Source organism: Camelus ferus, chromosome 15 (genome assembly GCF_009834535.1).
Source record: "Camelus ferus isolate YT-003-E chromosome 15, BCGSAC_Cfer_1.0, whole genome shotgun sequence".
Taxonomy (NCBI): domain Eukaryota; kingdom Metazoa; phylum Chordata; class Mammalia; order Artiodactyla; family Camelidae; genus Camelus; species Camelus ferus.
The window spans coordinates 55295059-55310181 of record NC_045710.1 but is presented as its reverse complement, the minus strand read 5'-3'; positions in this window follow the sequence as shown (position 1 = coordinate 55310181).

Below are 15123 nucleotides of genomic sequence, written 5' to 3'. Positions count from 1 at the left end.
TAACCATTCTGCCAACTCCCGGATGCCTCTGGTTGATCCTAATGTTCCAGTGGGCTTTGTCATAGTGGTGGAGTGGAGACCAGTGGAGAGCTATGCCTTCTATTGGGGGAAAAGCAGAGTAGGGGACATGGCATCCCAGAAGCCCACTCAGAGATGCCATGCAGACCCTCTCTTTAAAAAAATAACAAGCTTCTCTGCTTCTTATGCGCCGCTGATGCCAAGTTGTGGCAGGGAAGGCTCAGTTGCCCATCATAACACCTGTGAGGTAGGAGGCATTTGTTTTGTGTTGCATACATTAGATTTAGCAGGGTCACATCTGGCTCTAATCTACATTGGCTTTGGATTTGGAACTGGATGCTATGTCTCAGAACCATCAAACCTCACCAGCTTCTTAACCTTACTAGATGATTGTCATGGATTTTTTTGTAGCTTTCCAGTGCAGAATTCAGTCCCTGTGTCCCATAAGAGACAGAGTATAAATGCTCAAAAGGGTGAGTAGAGTAGGTGAAAGAGGGAAAACTTGGGTGTGTTCTGGGAGACCTCTCTTACTGTACTGGGCTCAGGGTCCCATGGCCTAAATGAGATATAATTCTGTTGCCTAATTTTTCAGAGAGAAGATAACATTGAGGTTATACATCAGCAAGCAGTGAACTCAGAATCCATTCCCCAGCTATCATCAAGACAAGATGATTCCCCATTTGGTCCCCAAGAAGTTGAGACCTCTTTGATCCTAGGTGTTCATGTTGTCTGGATTGCATCTGTACACAAAATGCGGTGAAAAAAGGCACACAAATATATCCCCAAGGTCTTTGTGTTCCAGAGAAGTTTGAAGCCCTAAAAAGAGGAAAAAGAGAAGAATTGCTTAGAAGGAAACTATAATGTCAATAATGTTATTAATAATATTAATTATAATAACAACTTATATTCTAAATATCTTGTACTAAGCACTTTATGTACATTTATCATGTTTAACTTTCACATGCTGTGAAATCAATGTTATTATTGTCATTAATTTAATATGAGAACAATGGGACATAGACAGTAATTTGTTTGAGATCCCATTGTGAGAACTGAATCTCAGAGCTGCCTGATCCCAAAGCCCAATGTCTTAAGCAAGACCTTCTGCTGTTTCCTTTATTCATTGTATTCCTAGGTCTCTACCCTATTCTTAAAGGGGAATAGAGCCTAGCCTGGAATGCCGATCCCAAACATGTTGCCAAAATGCTAATTTAATAGGTGGTCTTTCCAGGAGCAGCAAATTTCCGTAAGTCCATTACACCATCAGAAAAATGTTTCAAAGGCTAAATTATACTCATAGTCTCTGTAGTTGTCGCTATAATTAGGTGAGCTATATGAGCAAGTTGTAACTATGATTTGAAGAGGCTTATCAAGGATTTCCAGTTGTAAGAGTGAGGATATAGCTCAAGTGGTAGAGCGCATGCTTAGCATGCACAAGGTCCTGGGTTCAATCCCTGGTATCTCCTCCAAAAGCAAATAAATAAATAGACTTATTACTTCCCTGTCCCTGACAAAAATAAATTAATTAAATAAAAATAAATAAGTAAAAAAAAATTTTTTTAAGGATCTCCAATTGTGATTAATCTTGGCACATTAAGCTTTGAGTGCACAGAATTCCCTAGATATGCATCTCTCTAGGGGATAAAGTCTTCTTTTAGAAAGAGAAATAGCTTATGTCACTGAGAAGGATAATATCTTACATTTACAACTAGCAACTTAAGCATCCATGTCCTGTCCACAAGGCCAGACTCATCTAGATATTGGAGGCAGGGGTGGGACTACTGGATTGCTCATGAAATTGGTGTGCAAGGTGAGGGAGTCCTGGGTCCAGGTTGACCTGAACATTGCCCACACAATTGCTGAGTCATGAAAGAAAGGTGAGTTTAGTACCCAAGAGAAGGAACTAAGAAGCTGAAAACTGGTAAGACAAACTCAATGGCTTCAAATCCTAATGGGCATAAAAATCACATAGGGGGTTTATCAATGCCTGGATTCTTAGCCCCACCTCCAGAGATCCTGACTTAGTAGATCTGAATTTTAACAAGCATACCAGTCATTATGATGTGAATGGCCCATGGAACCACTGGACTAGACAACTAAATAGAAAGCAGTGTGGAAGAAAAATGTCGCCTGTCATATCAGTTAACAAAGGGTGTTGCAACCATCCATCAGCCACTGCAGCCATTTGGTGATTTAGGTGAGAGGCTGGCCTAACATCTTTGCCTCCAACCAACATTGCAGCCATGTTTATGTATGTACAAAATATATACTTACATATACTTACTTAATTGGGAATTAAAAAAGAAGTCTCACCCTGAAAACAGCCAATATGGAGCTTTTTTATTGCATACATAGTCAACTAACAGAAAGCCAACTTGATAAAACATCTTTTCAGAATTCTGACCTTAAAGAAACAAAAGCCCTTCTTGGGGGAACTGGCATTTCTCTTCTTGTGTCTTGGAGATGTAACTGTTCCACCTGGTCTTTGGTGGTGTGTGTGTGTGTGTGTGTGTGTGTGTGTGTGTGTGTGTGTGTGTGTGTTGAGAAATTGGCCTCTGTTATCCAGGAGGTAAACATGTGGTGTACATTTGGAAGCCATTTGGCAACCAGTAAAATAGACTGAGATTCTGAGAAGCCTTTTTGTCTCACTGGGTCAGCTCTCAGGGGCTTTTTGCCATCTTGACCTTCATTGCATCAGCCTATACAATGAAGATCTTTACTTTCTTAGACTATTTTTGGGAGTAAAGTTTCTAGATCATGTTTAAGCAGCATTTTTCACACTCCCTTGTGGGGATGCCTGTTGCATCTTTTTGGTCTGAGTCACTACTAAGATATATCTCACAATGGCCAGATGATGGATCCTTCAAGTTGGAGAAACATCTAAATTGGTGAATTTTTAGAGAACTCTCATAAACAGCTATTTTATTGGTACCTATGGGAAAATAAAATAAACTAGAAGGTGGGAAAAGATATATATATAAAATGATTAACCTAAGAACTCCTTTAATTTAAGAAAAACAAAAAAACAAAAAAAATCGATTTGGAAAACCTTATTTGTGGTCTCTGCTTCCCTTCAGTGGGTCTTATAAATTTACAAATGCTAATAAAAACATTAGGATAATTAATGTTAATTAAGTTGATTAACGGGGAATTAAGAGAAAAACTAAAAAGAAAATCTAGAGACTTCTTCACAAGGTAGAAATTTTAAAGGGACTTATCTCAAATGGACAAAAAATCTTTAGATGGTTGTTTAGAAAAGGGGTCCAAAAAATGAATGTTAATGGGATTTAAACAAACATTTTGATACAACACTACCTAAGGTTGGATTGGCCAAAGGGAACCCCCTATTGGTCCACAACATTAAATGGCCCAAAAAAAGTCCATTCTATTTATCCTAATTAATATATATATGGAGAGAGAGAGAGATTTAAAAGGCAGAAAAAATTGCACTGAGATATCTGACCAACAATTGCTTGGGCCAATTAATTAAGTTAAAAAATATTAAGAAAAAAGGTCTGAGTCCCTTGACTCAACCCATCACTGGGGAACCCAAAGTCTTTTATACAAAAACAGATAAAACTGGTCTGGATAAAAAGAAAGGTTTCTGGGAGGAGATCAAGATGGCAGAACAGAAGGACACAGAGCTCACCTCTCATAAATACATCAAAAAATACATCTACATGTGGACCAGTTCTCACAGCATACTTACTGAATGCTGATAGAAGGTCTCATGCAACCAAAGTTGCAAGAAAGGTAATCACATAATCAGATAGGATGAAAGAAAAAAAAAAAAGGAATTGTGTTGGGACCTGCACCCTGGGAGGAAACTGTGAAAGAGGAAAGGTTCCTGCACCCTGAGAACCCCCTTCACTGTCTGGGAGATCAGCCAGGACAGACAGAAAGCTTCAGAGGCTCAGAGAAAAGTGCAGCAGCCAGATTGCAGCAGTCAGAATGGAGAGAGACCAGCACAGCCTTTCCTGGCCACCTCCCTGCACTCCTCAAATCAAGATGGTCATATGCTGGTGCACATGAGGACTGGGAGCTAAAACTTGAGCTTCAGAAGACAGACCTGAGTTAGAGGACTAGAGTTGGCTGCACAGAAACAGCCAAAAGGGGCTGGAGTGTGGGTCAAACCGTAACTGGGGGCATGCACAAGACTGAGCCTGGATTCACCACAGAAGCCCCATTGTTAGCCCCATTATTAACTCATGTGAGAAGGAAGGGGGTGGGACCCTCAATAGTAGCCTCACTCTAGGCTTGCTCACAGCAGGCACAGCTCCTTCTCTATGAGATCTGGGAACATGCAAGCACTTGCAGTTTGCCCACATGCAGAGGCAGTGGAATCTGATCCAATCCTCAGGGTCCATGCAACTTCAGAAGCAGCGTCTGTAAGATCCATGGATTTATGCAGGCTTGTAAACTCTGTGCCCATGGGACACCTAGTGGATTATTTGTGCTCTCCTGGTTGGGGAAGGTTTGGCATTAATGGCTGCAAGCTTTGGGGGTATCCACACACAGAGGCAGGGCCAGAGTCTGGGCTGATTCTGTAGCTCCAAAATAGCGCTCCTGTCCAGGTGCGCTATTATGGCAGTCCCAGTGCCTGACTCCAGCAGATCTGTGCCACAAATCTGCACTGGTGCCTTTAGGACCACAGAACATGAGGGATGCCCCAGCGGGTTGCCTGCATTCCTATGGTTGAGGCTGGGCCAAAGGCAGTGCCAACACTGTTCTTTGTGAGTCTGCCTAATGAGTGGCAGGTGACACCACAGAGCACATCTTTTGGTGGATAGATCCTACAGAAGGATACTCAGTGGCTCCTCTCCCAGCAGAAGCTCTCCAGTCCTTCCTACCTCGCACTGAAGTTCAGAAACAGATCTGGGGGCTTCTACTCCAATAACTTGGGGGCAAACTCTGCCCCTGACATGACTGTGACAACCACAGAGAAAAAAAATGAGGCCCCACTCAACATCCAGTGCAGGCTCTGGTCACCACAATACCAATCACATTTCCTATTGAGGGAATAATGGCTAGCACACACTGAGGAAAGACATAGCAAGCACGTACACTAAAAAGAGCCCTACACAAAAAATATTAGACTCACACAGGCTACAGAGGGACAGTCCCACATAAAAACAGCCCTTCAAGACCAGAGTAGATAACCATTTCTCCTCCTAAAATCATGAGTCAGAGAAATATAAGTAAAATGAAGAAGCAAAAGAACCACTCCCTATTAAAATATCAAGAGAATGCCCCTGAAAGAACACTGGAACATATGTTTCCAGTCTACCAGATCCTAAGTTCAAAAGGAGGTAATAAAAATACTGAAGGAATTAAGAAAGGCTGCTGATACAAATGTAAAAAGGAACTACAAACTATAAAGAGGAGCCACTTAAAATTAGAAAACTTACTTGCTGAGTTGAAAGCTGAACTAAAGACAATAAATAACAAACTGGATGATGCATAAGAAAGATTAAGTGACCTGGAGGATGGAGTCATGGAAATCACCCAATTAGCACAACAGAAAGAAAGACACATTTTTTTTAAATGAAAGCAAGAAAGAGGTCTGTGGGATAATATAAAGCTTGCCAATCTACACATTACCTAGGGATTCCAGAAGGAGAAAGAAGAGAAAAGGGAATTGAAAATGTATTTGAAGACATTATGGGTAAAATCTTTCCAAACCTAAAGAAGGAAACAGATATCCAGGAATAGGAATCACAGAAGGTCTCAAACAAGATGAACTCGAAATGACTCACGCCAAGACATTTTATAATCAAAATGGCAAAAGTTAAAATAAAGAGAGGAGCAAGAGGCAGTAAGAGAAAAACAAAGAGTTAATTACAAGGAAACCCCAATAATGCCATCAATTGATTTCTCTACAGAAACTTTGCAGGCAAGAAGGGAGTAGCAAGATATATTCAAAGGACTGAAAGGGAGAAACCTGCAACCTACAATAGTCAACCCAGCAAGATTATCATTTAGAATAGAAGAAGAGAGAAAGAATTTCTCAGACAAGCAAAAACTAAAAGGATACAGCAATACTAAATCAATCTAAGAAGAAATTTTAAAAGGTCTTCTCTAAATAGAAAAGAAGCAGGAATCCATAGGAAAGAGAAGATCACAATTGGAAGATAAATCACTTATTTCTGTACACTGTAAATCAGTACATAGATTTTTAAAAATAAAAAAAAAATTGTGAAAGCAATGACTACAATGAATAGCAAAAGAATAAACATGAAGATGTAAAAGAGGACACCAGAATTATAAAATATGATGGAGGGGAGTAAAAATGTAGTTTTTTTGTTTGTATGTTTAAGAATGTGTTTGACCCTATATGACTACTACTCTAAGGCAAGTAGGTATAGTAATGGGTCAATATTCTTGAAAAACAGGATAGCCACAAATCAAAAACATACAACAGAGTCACAAAAACCAAAAAGAAGAAAACTCAAGGATAATACAAAAGAAAATTATTAAACCAAGAAAGGAAAAACAAAAAGAAAATAAAAGAAACAAAGAAGAAATACAAAGTTAACTGGAAAACAAGGTTTAAAAACACAATAAATACATATCTATCAATAATTACTTTAAATATCAATGGACTAAATGCTCCAGTCAAAAGACATAGAGTAGCAGATTGGATGATACAATAAGTGCCTACAACATGCTACCTACAAGAGACCCACTTTAAGGCAAAGGACACACATAGATTGAAAGTGAGGGGACAAAAAAAAGATATTTCATACAAATGGAAATGACAAGAAAGCAAGGATAGCAATGCTAACATCAGACAAATGACTTTAAAATAAAGGGCATGCATACTACCCAAGGTCTTATACAGATTCAATGCAATACTTGTCAAATTAACAATGGAATTTTTCACATAACTGAAATAAAATTTTTTTAATGTGCATGGAAACACAAAAGAGCCTAAATAGCCAAAATAATCTTGAGAAAAGAGAATGGAGCTGGAAGAACCATGCTCCCTGACTTCAGACTATACTACAAGGCTACAGTAATCAAAACAGTATGGTACTGGCACAAAAACAGACACATAGATCAGTGGAACAGAATAGAAAGTCCATAAATAAACCCATGCACTTATGGTCAATTAATCTATGACAAAGAAGATAAGAATATACAATGAAGAAAAGACAGCCCTTCATTAAGTGTTGCTGGGAAATGGGACAGCTAAATGTAAATGAGTAAAATTAGAACATTTTCTAGCACCATATACAAAAATAAACTCAGAATGGATTAAAGACCTAAGTGTAAGACAAGCTACTCTAAAATTCCTAGAGGAAAACATAAGCAGAATACTCTTTGACATAAATCACAGCAATATCTTTTTCCATCCATTCACTAAAGTAATAGAAATAAAAGCAAAAATAAACAATTAGGACCCAATTAAACTGAAAAGCTTTTGCACAGAAAAGGAAACCATAAATAAAATGACAACATACAGGATGAGAGAAAATATTTGCAAATGATGCAACTGACAAGGACTTAATTTCCAGAATATACAAACAGCTCATACAGCTCAATAACAACAACAACAACAACAACAAAAACTCCAAAAATGAACAGAAGACCTAAGTAAATATTTCTCCAGTGAAGACAAAAATTCCCAAAAGATACCTGAAAAAAGATGCTTAATATGATTAATTGTCAGAGAAATGCAAATCAAAACTACAATGATGGGGGGAGGGTATAGTTCAAGTGGTAGAGCTCATGCTTAGCATGTATGAGGTCTTGGGTTCAGTCCCCAGTACCTCCTCTAAGAAATAAATAAATAAACCTAATTACCTCCCCCCACCAAAAACATAAGTATACATTAAAAAAACCAAAAACTACAATGAGGTATCACCTCCCAGTGGTTAGAATGGCCATCATTAAAAAGTCTGCAAATGATAAATGCTGGAGAATCCTCCTACAATGTTGGTTGGAATGTAGTTTGGTGCAGCCATTATGTTTTCCCTGAAACAGTACAGAGATTCCTGAAAAAAAACCTGAAAATACTACTTACCCTATGATCCAGCAAGCCCACTCCTGGGCATATATCCAGAGGAAACTCTAATTCAAAAAGATGCATGCCCCTCAATGTTCATAGCAGCACTATTTACAATAGCCAAGATATGACATCAACCTAAATGTCCATTGACAAGTGACAGAAGTAAGAAGATGTGGTGTATATACATACAATGGAACACTACTCAGTCATAAAAAAATAATAAAATAATGCCACTTGCAGCAACATGGATGGATCTGGAGATTGTGGTACTAAGTGAAGTAGGCCAGAAAGAGGAAGAAAAATGCCATACGATATCACTTATATGTGGAATCTTAAAAAAAAAAAAAAAGAGAAATGAACTTATTTGAAAAACAGAAATAGACTCAGACATAGAAAACAAACTTATGGTTACCAGAGGGGAAATAGGGTAGGGAGGGATAAATTGGGAGTTCAGGATTTGCAGATACTAATATATATAAAATAGATAGACATATTTCTACTGTATAGCACAGGGAACTATATTCAATATCTTGTAATGGCCTATAGTGAAAAAGAATATGAAAAGGAATATATATATATATATATACACACACACACACACACACACATTTATAAGTGAATCACTATGCTGTACACCAGAAATTAACACATTATAAACTGATTATACTGTAATTTTAAAAAGACTAAGGCTTTTTAATGGAGCCCTAATAGAAACTAAAATTTAAGGCAAAGGAGTTGGTAGAATTGAGATAAAAGTTTAAAAAGTTGTGTATTTAAATGGGCTTTATATAAGATGATTACATCTCTTTTGCTTAATTATATTTTGGGATAGACATGTTTCACTGAGGACTGCTTCCCCTGCCTGGTACTGTAAGACAGGTTATATAAATCTGCCTATCCAACAATATTAACTAAACATACTAAAGGAAATCAACAGGTTTAGCTGAGCCCACACAACATGAAGTAAAACCAGGAGCTAATATGCAGGGGCTAATAAAACTAATAATGATCTTGCTCTGAATCTAACCTGTACACCCAGGAAGAGGGCCTCTGTTGAATGCCTTATGCAAGTATTTGAAGACAGGATGTTGCAGCCATCAAGCCATCAGCCAGTGCAGCTGCCTCGCAACTGTGCAGCCTGAGGAGATTCAGGGTGGACAAAAACAGGATATTGGTCCTACATAGTTAAGGTGCATATCAAAGAAATGATTTAAATGAGCCCAGACTCTTGCATTTTCCCATATGTAAAAAACAAAAGTGCTAAACTTATTAACTTAAGATGTCTGTTTTTCTTTAATTAATGACAATCTTTTGATGTTCCAACTACCTGGGGTTGGGTGTGGTTTTTTTGTTTGTTTGGTTGTTGCTGCTGTTGTTGTTGTTATTGTTGTTGTTTTGCAAAAACTCTTATGTATCCTGGTTCCTTGCTTACTTCTTTGGAACAGTCCCTCAGAGCTATCTGAGAGGCTGTGTCCTGGGCTTAAGTCCTCAGGATTGCCCCAAATGAAATATAACTCTCAACTTTCAGGTTGTGTTTTTCTGTTCAGCAGACAACAGGTTGGAAATTTGATGAGGAAGGGGATGAATTATAAGCAGGTGAGTGGAGGGAGTTCCTAATACACAGGCTGGCCTTAGTCTAGGTAGACTCTCAAAGCACTGTGCTTAAGAAGCTGATGGGGAGCAAGGCCCAGGGTCAGAGCCACAAGAAAGACAGAGGAAGGAAATGTAAAAGGAGGTGATGATTCAATCTATTTTTCAACTTTGCCCACCCTGAGTCCCCATTCCTACTGTCTCCTTCCAACATTCCAACATTCTCCCTCAAACATAAAGAAGCTTACTAACTTCCACTCACCCTTTTCCTCTGTTTGAATCTTCCTTCATGCAAGTTTTCAAAACCAGAATTGAAGTACAAAATTTTCACTCCTCAAATTTCTAAACATGTGCCAAAGCTGCCAACTCCTGGGAGACACCAGTGTTGAACTCTGTCCAACTCGGGATGGAATTGTTTGTTTTCCCTGAATTTTATGTGAACAAACTATTTTTTATAGAATCCAAACATTCAATTCAACTTGATGATTTTTTCAATCATTTACAACTTTCCCTTTATGTTCAACTCATATGAACTCAGATTCATATTCAAGTAAAGGAGGAAATCTATTTGCCAGAGCACTGTTGCTCATGTGCACAGTGAAGGAAAGAGGAAAGAAGGGTGAAATAAAAAAGACAGAAGCAGGACAAGTTGGATATATTTTCTTTTTACCAGAAGTAAAGAGACTTATCTCAAATTTTATTCCTCTTTAGGTAACAAACATTGTATGTTCCATTAGACGTTGTGATGCCAAAGGCAGCACCAGGAGTGTGATTGACAGCTGGGGTGTAGACTCTCTAGATGACCTTTCTTGTCTACATAATCAGAACAGGGCTAATTGTGAGATTCCTTGAAACTCACTCTTTCAACAAACACTTACAACACCTCTGGAAATGTTCCCTCACAGAGCATTAGTAACTTCCATAGAAGCCCCATGGGTGCTGTGGTATTCTAGAAATAACCTCCAATGGTCCTTGTGACAAGAAATATGAAGCTTCTTTCAGGACTGAGAGTGCCTTGTTCATCCATTCACTCTTTGATCTCCTGCAATACAGAATCTCCTACAGCACAAAATCAGCCCAGTGCTGATCATCAAGGATGCAATGGAAGTAAAATCAGACACGGTTCCCAGTTGCAAGCAGCTTTCAGCTTAATGAGAAGACATGTTTTAAATATCCCACAAAAGAGGGATTACATTAAAAACTGGGATAAGGACTATTAAAGGGAAAAAAGCTTTTTTATGAGAGCCTGTTATAAAAGAACTGGACCTAGAATTTGATGCCAGGGAAGTTTTCTCTGAGAAAATAAGGCCCTGGGGAGAGATGACAGTTAACCCAATAAAATGAACAAAACAGGGTGTCAAGCATGGAGAATGACACAGAGAAAAGCCTGTGACAAGGGGGAGTGTGGCATATTCAAGGTACTGAAAACACAAGGCCAATGTGCCTGGATGCGTGAAGAGGGAGGAAAGAGTAATGGAAGGCAAAGCTAGAAAAAAGGGAGGCAGAGAATCTTAGACACCTTTATGGGCCTTGATAAGCATTATGGTCTTTAGTCTTAGAGCAAAGTAAATCACCAAATAAGACTTGCAGTTGCCAGGGGGGAGGGAGGTGGGAAGGAATAAACTGGGAGTTTGAGATTTGCAGATACTGACAGGTATATATAAAATAGATAAACAGATTTATACTGTATAGCATAGGGAAATATATTCAATAGCTTGTAGTAACTCATTTAAATCCATTTCTTTCCCACCTTGCCTGCCCTAAACCTGGCCACACAGGGGATTATAACCAATCAGACCAGGTACAAGAAGAGAACAGAAGACTATTAGAGCAGGCAGGAAGCGTCAGAAAATGGGATGAAGTGACTGGGACATTGTTCTGTACACCAGAGACTGACACATCTTAATTGACTAAATTCAATAAAAAATAAATTAAAAATTAAATTTTTTCCTAAATTTTAAAAATGAAAATGGAATGAAGAACTCGGCTGGCAAATGCCTAGTGTCCTGCTTTGGGTATTGCCCTTCTGAGGCTGTGCCATAATTATCCTGTTAGCCCTGCTTGCCATTTTAATTCAAGTAGTTTCCAGCTTCATTTCAAATCATCCCTAGCAGTTTCAAAATAAGATTCTGCTGCTACACAGATGGAAGCCTATCCCAGGGTCAGATTACCTAGATTTAGAAAAGATAGAGAGACTTCTATTCTGGTAGGTAGGCATCCGCCCCTGTACAGAAAGAAAAAGCTGCAGAACATAGAGACCTCCATCCATTTTCCCAAGAAGATTCTTGAGTATGAAGTCTCTCGGGGATTTGAGAGAGGGGCTTAGGCAGGCTCACTGACACTGGTTGATTATAGGAATATAGCTTGGTAAATTACTTATGAGGTTCCCAGCAACCTTACCAGGTGAATAAGAAATGTTACCTCTTGACAGGTGCAGAAACCTCAAGGTATTTGGGGGATTTCAGTGAGAGAGGAATTCAGTCAAATCCATAGGCATTGTAGGATAATCTGAAAAGTCTTTGGTGCAACTTTTCCTGGCCATGAAAGACCTTTTAAAGTTCTATGATTCCTTATGAAAAATTCCAGCAAAGCAAATTTAAAAGCACCTATATGATCAACTGCTATTTTTGATAAACTTATATAAATAATCAGGCCAAGTTTATAGAAACCAGACTTATTTTGTAAATAAGTTAGTCTCACCTTGGGTACATTTGGTGGAAGGGAGGATGATTTTAGAGAAGAAAAGTATGTTTCAGTAATATACCTTTATGTATATTAAATTCTAGTGCTATTAATTTTCTGTAAGGTTTGGTATTTCCTGCCTAAGACTCACTATTAACTGGCTCCTTGTTGCTGTGTTACATTATTACAAAGTTTAATTAAATTATTGAAAGACATTTTAAGCTTGCCTTCATAGTTTACCACAGTAATCTATCTTTTGATGAAGCTCAGATACCCCATGATCTACAACCAGGAGCACATACTGGAAAAGACATCATTTAAAGGACCCTCTCCAGCCTAGATGGAAAGGCCCTTATCAGGTATTTTTAACTAGCTAATGCACCACAAACTAAAGGAAATTGACTCTTAGTTTCATATTTCCCACTTGTAAAGGGTCCCTGCACTGGACTGGTCTATAGAGAGGATCACTAACCTCAAACTCACCTTATAGCAACTCTCAAACAGAGAAGACACCAGGACAAGAAGAAGATGACATCAGAAGTAGACAACTATACCAAGACACCAGACTTGACCTGTATGATTATTTATAGTGTTTTCTTGACTTCTTGGACTTTCATATATTATTATGACCTTATTATTGCTACTAGCTATATTACTTGTATTCTGTTTATTTTATAAGATTGTTGTTTCTTGTATTTCACAATGTGCAACTGGGTTTCTGACAAAACAGTGATGACTAAGTGACTAGAAACAATTGTCCAGCTATACAATTCTGTATAAGATTAAGATTGATTATAGTAGTGTAAACTCTAGAGAGAATCATTTCCTGGACCGTAACAGACTAGTGAAACAGGTGATCCGGGGACATTTATGCTTACCATTAGAAGAGCCCAGTTCAGTCACAGGACATCAAGTGGTCTATCAATGAAATCATGTCTTCACCTAGGAATTAGCCTTCCTAGGGCCATGGGACAAATCGATCATAAAATGCCTCCCAAACTTTGTTTGAATTTGTAACCAAAAGGGGCAAACAAAAGAAAAGCAAAGAGCGTTTCACTCAGCATCCAAGTCTGCAAAGATTAGCATGCTGCTGTCACTGGCTGACAGCGCATTCAGCACTTCAGACAAAGGGATTAAGGCAGTAACAGGGTGAAGCAAGCACTCTGTGATTCAGACAGAAGAAATTAAAGATGGTAACAAGATGCTCTGTGCCTTGGACAAACAACCCCTTAGATAGAGGCCTTTCAGGAAGAATTTTAATGAACCTCACTTCTTGCATTTTGCCATACATAGAAAAGCACGGTAATCGTTAACTTGAGATATCTGTTCTTTTTGACTAGCAGTAATCTTTCACCAAGATGTATGCTCAAGTGGGTGTATTCACTAATAAAAATTACATATAAACTAGCCTTTCCCCTACCTCTTTGGAAGAGTTCCTCAGAGCTAGCTGAGAGGCTGGCTCCTGGGTTATAGTCCTCAGTAAGATATTGAATAGACCTTAACTCAACACTCACATTGTGCATTATCCTTCCAGTTGATACTATTTCCATTTTATTTGCTTTGTTGCTACTAACAGCCTCAGAACTTTTTGGAAAGAGGAGAAGTAGAAATGAGTTTAATCAAACAAACCAAAAAATACATATTTTGAGTTTATCCTAAGAGCACCATGTCTGAGGAATTGGTGAATGGACAAGAACGCTACAACATGGGATAAGTTTGAAACAATTATGGAAGCCAAATATCTTTTCCTGGGCCTCCCAGGATGTGATGGCTCTTCATATATTTTAAGAATGGAGTTATTGGATCCCCACCCAGGGAGAGTTCTGAGATCATTTTTTTTTTATGTGCCTATTGGCCATTTGTATGTCTTCATTGGAGATTTGCTTATTTATGTCTTGACGGCAGTACATGAAATTAATCGTCATTTTTTTACAGTCTTTTTATATATTATATTCACATCAGGTAAGTCCTTCCCATATAACTTCTTTTCTAAATTTTTTTTCTGTATTTACTCATTGCATTTTCATAGCTGTATTTTTTTCTCCTTGCAAAAGTAATATATATGCATTTTTATTTCAAAAAATACAATGTGAAAATAGAGTGTTTCTTAGGTAACTTTTTAATTATTTTGTTAAATTCCTTTTAAATTCCTGTCATTATTTTAATTATGTATGTACTATACCCATAATTAAGAAGTTAACCTCTTCATAACCTTGAAAATGATCCTCATATATTCTTTTATGTTCCTTGGGAGTACTTTTTGGATCCAGTACATATGGATCCAGTATATTTATTATTAATTTTGTTCCTAGGTACTTCATATTTTATAGTATTTAAATATGATGCTATTCTTATTTTATTTTTAACTGGTTTTGCTGATATATTGTAAAGCTATTTATGTTGTAGCTGGCCTTACAGTTTTTCAATTGCTTTTCTTAAATTTTCTAGAAAAACAATTGTATCATCTAAAAATAATGAATTATTTTGTAAATAAATAGATAGCTCTTCTTTTTGGTTCCTTTTTTTTTTTTTCCTGCCTCACTGCATCCCCTACAACGGTGTTATAGAATCCATGATCCACAGAACACTGTTGTACCATGAATTCGGAAAATCCTGGGTATTTCATTTTCCTCTCATAGGTTTACAACTTACACTTCTTGTCTAGGGCTATGTGAATTCATATGGTAATGAAACCTAGTTAACTTATTTAACTTTGTATCACTAGTGTACCTAGTATCTAAAAAATATACATTGGCAATCCCAGTCTCAAATATCCCCATCCTGCAAGCTTATGTCCTCTTAGCCTTTCCCACCTAGAAATT